Raw genomic sequence first — 6,504 nt, 5'->3', positions numbered from 1 at the left:
AACAGTTAGTCTCAATACAAGCTTCTAATATTAAAAGCGGAAACTCCAACATAATCGTACAAAATGTCCTTACCATTGAAGAAATGGTAGTTAGGTTAGTGGATTTATTTTCTTCAAGGTATCAACATATCATTTGAAGTCTCTTTCATAAATGACTTTCAAGCTTTTAAGACCACTCAATATACTATTGTGTGATCAAAAAGTCACTCTCACCCATAGAAAAAAATCGTACTCATGGACAAGACTACGTCTGTCTTGAATCATCAAAACATTGATATATTACCTGGCAAGTTAAAACCATTGCTTAATTATACAATTTTGCTAGATCTTAATCGATTGAGGTCTCAATCGATTTCTACAAACATTGATATAAGGCTCTCTTACATTACGTCTTAGTCGAATGATATAAAGCCATCATAGTCAAACAACGATAAATCTCAAACATTGATATAAAGCTCTCTTAGTAAAACATTGATATAGAGCTCTCTTGTCAGCAGAGACGTAGACAGGCCTTAATCATGCATGTTCTTCTTTGCCATCATGGTGCCAATTCTATAATATCCCGTAAACATTTCCTCTTAAAAAAACCAGGCACACGTAATTCTAACATCGTAGACGACCCAATACTAGAAGTTTCCAAGTGACATTATACATATACTCACGGAATTACTTGCCGATATCAAAATGCTACCTACATCGTGGCTAATTTTATATGACCGGGTCTTGACGCACCATTTGGAGTTGACTGCGAAGGCGAACGCAAATCTTAGCATAGACTTTTACCAAGAAGTAGAAAACCGTGAGCAACTAGCCTTTGTCTAGGGGCAGCACACGGTGATCGCTAGACTAATCATGCATTGCACGGTTTGCCATGCTAATGACGACCCAAGCTTGTGACCCTATCACCAGAAGCCAATGTTCGTTCCTTTGAGACTTTGAGTGCACCCTAAGAAATAGTTTCACCGAGTGCCGTGCTACTAATCACGGTACTCCAGGGTGCTATTTGCACATAATCTCCAACTTAAAAACGGGTGGCGTTGGTGTGTCACGTGGCCAGTTTAACTGTCAACGTGGCCCGGCGGGTAGGTGGTCCATGACGTGCGGGCCCGAGCTATCAATCAGTGGCACCCACCTGCATGCCGACCTGGTAGGCGACGGCGTTGAAGTGGCCGCCACGTCAACTCGCGTGTTCTCCGACGAGGACGCATCCCAGCCATCCGCTACACATCCGGCGGCCCATGCGCGCCGGGCCCGGCATGCAGTGACGTGTACGCGTGTGTGGCTGTGCTTGCTGCTAGCTTTCACATGTGTAACCATATTAAAAACTGTAACAACCTACTGATCATGTCGTTTCAGCTAACTTAATCTTTTAGTGGACTGATCCCGGCGTCGATGGCGCCAAAATAGAATTGCTAGTCGTTAGATAAACAACCAGCTGGGTGGGTAGAGCATCCTAACGAACGCCAGCAACTCACATGTCCTATCACCTCTGATGTACATAAATCACATCGCCAAAGTGAAATATATAACATTTATAACAAACACTATTTGTCATTATGAAAAACATTGCCAAAGATTGCCACACCTAAGGTTAGACAAATTTGACCCACACCTTAGGCAAGCCACACTAGAACCCCACATGACATACACACAAAAAATGTAGTAAGATTCCCTTGGACTGGCGAACTTGTAGCTCTCATTTTAAAAAACTAACCTTAGACAAGTTTAATAACATTGTATGACAAAGTGTGGCATTGCTAGGCGTAAAACCAAACGGCCCCTTAGTAGTAGTACATGTGCGCCACTGCACTACATGCATGGTACACCTCCTAACACCAACCAAGGTTTGCTTGCTGAGTGTACAAAAACCGTATCCAAAATACAGTGCAGCTTCATCCATTGATAACACCGATGTTCCATGATCTCCCTTGTTCCAATAATATAAGCATCTTGAGTCGTTGGAGCTACCACACCACTGTGTCACAATGTGCAAACTGCAATGAACGATATGGCCATCTTCCCCTGGTGGGTCCCACCATAGAGATAATAGTGTCGTTGGCTTCGAAATCAACACCCAGTGAAAGCTAAGTGCCTTAACTAATCTACACCCAGTGAAAGTTAAGTGATATTCTAAAAAAAAAGCTAAGTGCTCTAACTAATCCGGCTCGGCCGTTGTTGGGGGTAACGTGAATTTCACCCACTACCTACGTTTGAATTGAAAAGCACCTGTTTTAATTAATTTTGACATGTTTGTCGACAACGCTTTTGTTCGCGGCTGATTTGTATCTCGGTTTCTTTTTCATTTCAATTCACGTCGTCATTGGCGGTCGCGCGATTAGTCACCACTGATTATTTATTTATGCCTTTGCCGAGAAAAAGTGTCACTTTTGGGGCTTAGTCGTCGGTGTGAAAATAGACTACCACAGCGATGCTGTGTGCAAAAATATGTACGATGTTTTAACAGGTTTGTTATTTCACATCTAGATGTGAAATACTTATCTCACATCTAACTCTTAAGCCGTTTGATTAAAAACTTTAAGATCCGTGTTCTTTTAAAACATGCACTCGTGTAGCGTTACGTTTCTTTGACCGGTTGTTCCGTTTCAGAAGCTTACGTCGGGTAGCTGCGCTCGGCTGCTACGTTAGCTAGCTGTGCTTGGCTCGTACCTTATGGGTTCTAGTCTATATATGAGCTGTGGCGTTTTATTTCTTTTTCTGTCATTTCTTTCTTTTCTGTTTTCATTATTTGTTTTAAATTATGAACTATTGTAGTTTCATGTTTTTGTATTTTATATTTTCCTCTTTTCCATTTCTTTTTTCTTTTTCTTTTCTTTTTCTTTTTCTTTTTTTATTCTTTGTTTATTTTTTTAAATCCGTAATAAAATCACACTGCCATCTATTTGCTTTAAATGTCATGTAAATCTTGATTGCGGATTATTTTGTCGCGCATCTCATATCGTGTCTGTATGTCTGGTGTCTATTTGTCGATCTTCTTGTGCGTCCGTTTTTTGTTCAACCATTTTTACGGCGTGATCTAGGGTTTCTGTTTCTGATTAGTTTTGCTAATTAGCATGTACATGAGAGTGAACAATGTCTCACCTAACTTATATACCGTTAGATATGAACCATATATGTTGTCGTTTGGGAGGCACGACCTGTTTATTTTCTATTTGTTTTCGTTGTGCGTTTTTTGTGGCATGGTGGAGAATTTGTAGAGCCCATCCTCGGCTCACAAATAGATTCGTAGTTGTCACTGATGCAAGTTCAGCCCCGACTCACAACTATGCATGTGTTTTCTTTGTCATCCTAGTTGCAAGTTCACTCCCGACTCGCATCCGGGTTCGTAGTTTGTTAGCGTCCAAGTTGCAAGTCAACCCTTTGCTCGCAACTAGGCATGTAGTTTGTTTTCATCCTAGTTGCAAGTTCACCCTTAACTCACAACTTGGCTCGTAGTTTCGTAGTTGTCCCAGTTGCAAGTTCACCCTTGACTCGCAACTGGACCCATAGCTTGTGGTTGTCACGGCTGCAAGTCCATCTTGCACTTGCAACTCGTATTGTAGTTTTGTTTAGTTGTCCGAGCTGCAAGTCCACCCTCGACTCGCAACTCGCATCATAATTTTTTTTAGTTGTTCCATTTGCAAGTCCACCCTCGAATCGCAACTAGGTCTGTAGTTTGTTTTATCCCAGTTGCAAGCCCACCCTTGACTTGAAATTGGACCTATGTTTTACTTTTCATCGCTTTTTTGTAGGTCCATCCTTGACTTGCAACTGAGTCCGTAATTTGTTTAATCCTAGTTGCAAGTCACCCCTTGACTCGCAACTGGGCTCGCAGTTTTGTAGTTGTCTCAGTTGTAAGTCTACCCCCGGCTTGCAAATGGAGCACGTGTTTTTGTAAGTCTACCCTTGGCTCGCAGCTGGGACTGTAGTTTGGTTTTCGTCCCAGATGCAAGTCTACCCTCGACTTGCAGCTAGGCTAGTAGTTATCCCAGTTGCAAGTCCACCATGGACTGGGGGTCTGACCTTTTTTTGTCCGAGATGCAAGTCCACTCTCGACTCGCAACTAGGGCTCGACCTTTTTTCCCAATTGCATTTCCACCCTTAACTCGCAACTGGGGGTCCGATATTTTTTTGTCAGAGTTGCAAGTCCACCTTTGACTCGCAATTGGGGCCCAACTTTTTTCCCCAGTTGCAATCCCACTCTTGACTCGCAACTGGGCCCTGACATTTTTTTGTCCTAATTGCAAGTCCACTCTCGACTCGCAACTGGGGCCAGACCTTTTTTATCCCAGTTGCAAGCCCACCCTTAACTCGCAACTGTGCGTCCGACCTATTTTTGTCCCAGTTGCAAGTCCACCCTCGACTCGCAACTGGAGTCTGACCTTTTTTTCCCAGTTGCAATCCCACTCTTGACTCGCAACTCGGCCCCGATATTTTTTTGTCCTAATTGCAAGTCCACTGTTGACTCGCAACCGGGGCCCGACCTTTTTTGTCTCAGTTGCAAGTTCACCCTCGACTCGCAACTAGGCCGAAACATTTTTGTCCCAGTTGCAAGTCCACTCTCGACTCGCAACTAGGGCCCAACCTTTTTTTGTCTCACTTACAAGCCCAACCAAATTTTATATATGTTTAATATTTTTTTCAAATGCATGATTAACATTTTTTCAAGCACATGTTTTTTAACTTTCTATTATAGGAGTATATGTTAAAAAATGCACATTGGAACATTTATCTTGCATTATATGAAACTTTTTTAAACTATGTGAATATTCTCTAAATTTCATGAACATTTTTGTAAAGCTGCACGATTTTTTTACACTGCATGAATTTTAAAAATACATGCGAACAATGCTACTTTTCATGAACATTTTTTCAGTGAGCAGGGAACATTTCTCGATACTAAATAAAAAAAATAATCTCACTCTTGCATGTACGCACGTGGCATGTAGAGTGAAAACAAAAATGCATGGTTCTACGTATTGTTTCACACATGTATGGTGGTGTTCAGTGTGCGTTCAGCTGTGTGTGTGTGTGTTTTGAGACAAGCGTTCAGCTGTACGTGCACATGTCAATAACAAATGTGTGTCCAATGCTTCAGCGGGTGATGGGGGTGGGTTGGGCAGCGACAAACAAACAATCCAGGACAAACAAACAGGCCTGGGGAATGAAGTTGGAAACGGGAGGGAGGGAGGAACTAATCGTAGTTGTCAACAAAAGAGGCTGCCATGTAGGTTGATGTCATGTTAGATGTGAGATAATAGATATTATCTCACATCTAGATGTGATATAGTTAGACCCATGTTTTAAACATGGATCTGGACAAAATTTATAATCTTCATACATAATAATGATGAACCTACCCTACCTCTGGCATTTGACCAATCAGCATGTTTTTGGTTAGGCCTAAGACCGTACCGGTTAACATAATCGCACTTGCATGTGCACACAGAAAAGCAGGGCAGAAGAGAATGTTGCCATGTGCGAACAACGCATGGGATCAGTTCAGTGCCACCAACCAAGCCAGGGCAAGCATCAGGGAGCATGATTGTCACCTCTCAAGATCCAGATGCCAAACTTGCTTCCAGATCCCCATTGTGTGAAACACACAAACACCGGCCACCCTACAAGTTGACCTAGTTTGGCTCATAGCTGTTCGCCTATTACTCCAATCCGATCCAGTGCGTCGTGACATTTCCAAATCAGGATCAACTCACACTGCTCCCTTCGTCCCATATTAATTAACACTCAAACGAATGTATCTAGACGTAAGGATCAACCTATACTTAGATGAATATATATGCTGACGGCCCAGAAGCGACTGCCATCGACTATGTGTCCTTCCCTCGCCACTCACCTCACCGTCGTCGGAGAAAACGGCAGGCAAAGTCTGCATGACCAGTGGCGACGGCGGGCTCATCTCCTCGCGGTTAAAGAAACCCTCATGGCTGGAGCGTTGCGTAAGGTCTGAAGGACCACCATTGAGATGTGCAAACTGCATGCAAATGGTCTGTCAGCTTCCACTGGTGGGTCCCACTCCCACCACAGAGATCGGTAATGTCGTCGTTGGCTTTAATCACACCAAGTTGAAACCTGCTTGCTTGCTCTAACTAATCTGACTTGTTTTGATTTTGACACTTTGTCCATAAAGCTTAATTTGTTCGCAGCTGATTCGTCTCTCGATTCTTTTCATTTCATGTCATCCTCGTGGGTCATACGATTTTTGGCCACTGTTTTTTTTGTCTTTGTGCTGAAAAGTGGCACCTTTGGAGGCGAGTTGCCGTCGGTGATAAAAAAGTAAGAGACTACCCAATACTGCTATGCAGTTTTTAGCCCTTTCTTATTTACAAAAGCATGGTGATTTAAACATGGGTGTAAGAAAAAGTTTATAAAGTTTAACTACACTACTTTCTTTTGAACAGAGAAAGGCGCACAAAGCGCCAACATTTTTATTCAGCTCAATAACATCTTACAGCGTGAAGTACATAGCCCTGGAAATTGATATTGGAA

The sequence above is a fragment of the Triticum aestivum genome, chromosome 1A, assembly GCF_018294505.1.
Source record: "Triticum aestivum cultivar Chinese Spring chromosome 1A, IWGSC CS RefSeq v2.1, whole genome shotgun sequence".
Classification (NCBI taxonomy): domain Eukaryota; kingdom Viridiplantae; phylum Streptophyta; class Magnoliopsida; order Poales; family Poaceae; genus Triticum; species Triticum aestivum.
This window is presented reverse-complemented; position numbering follows the sequence as displayed.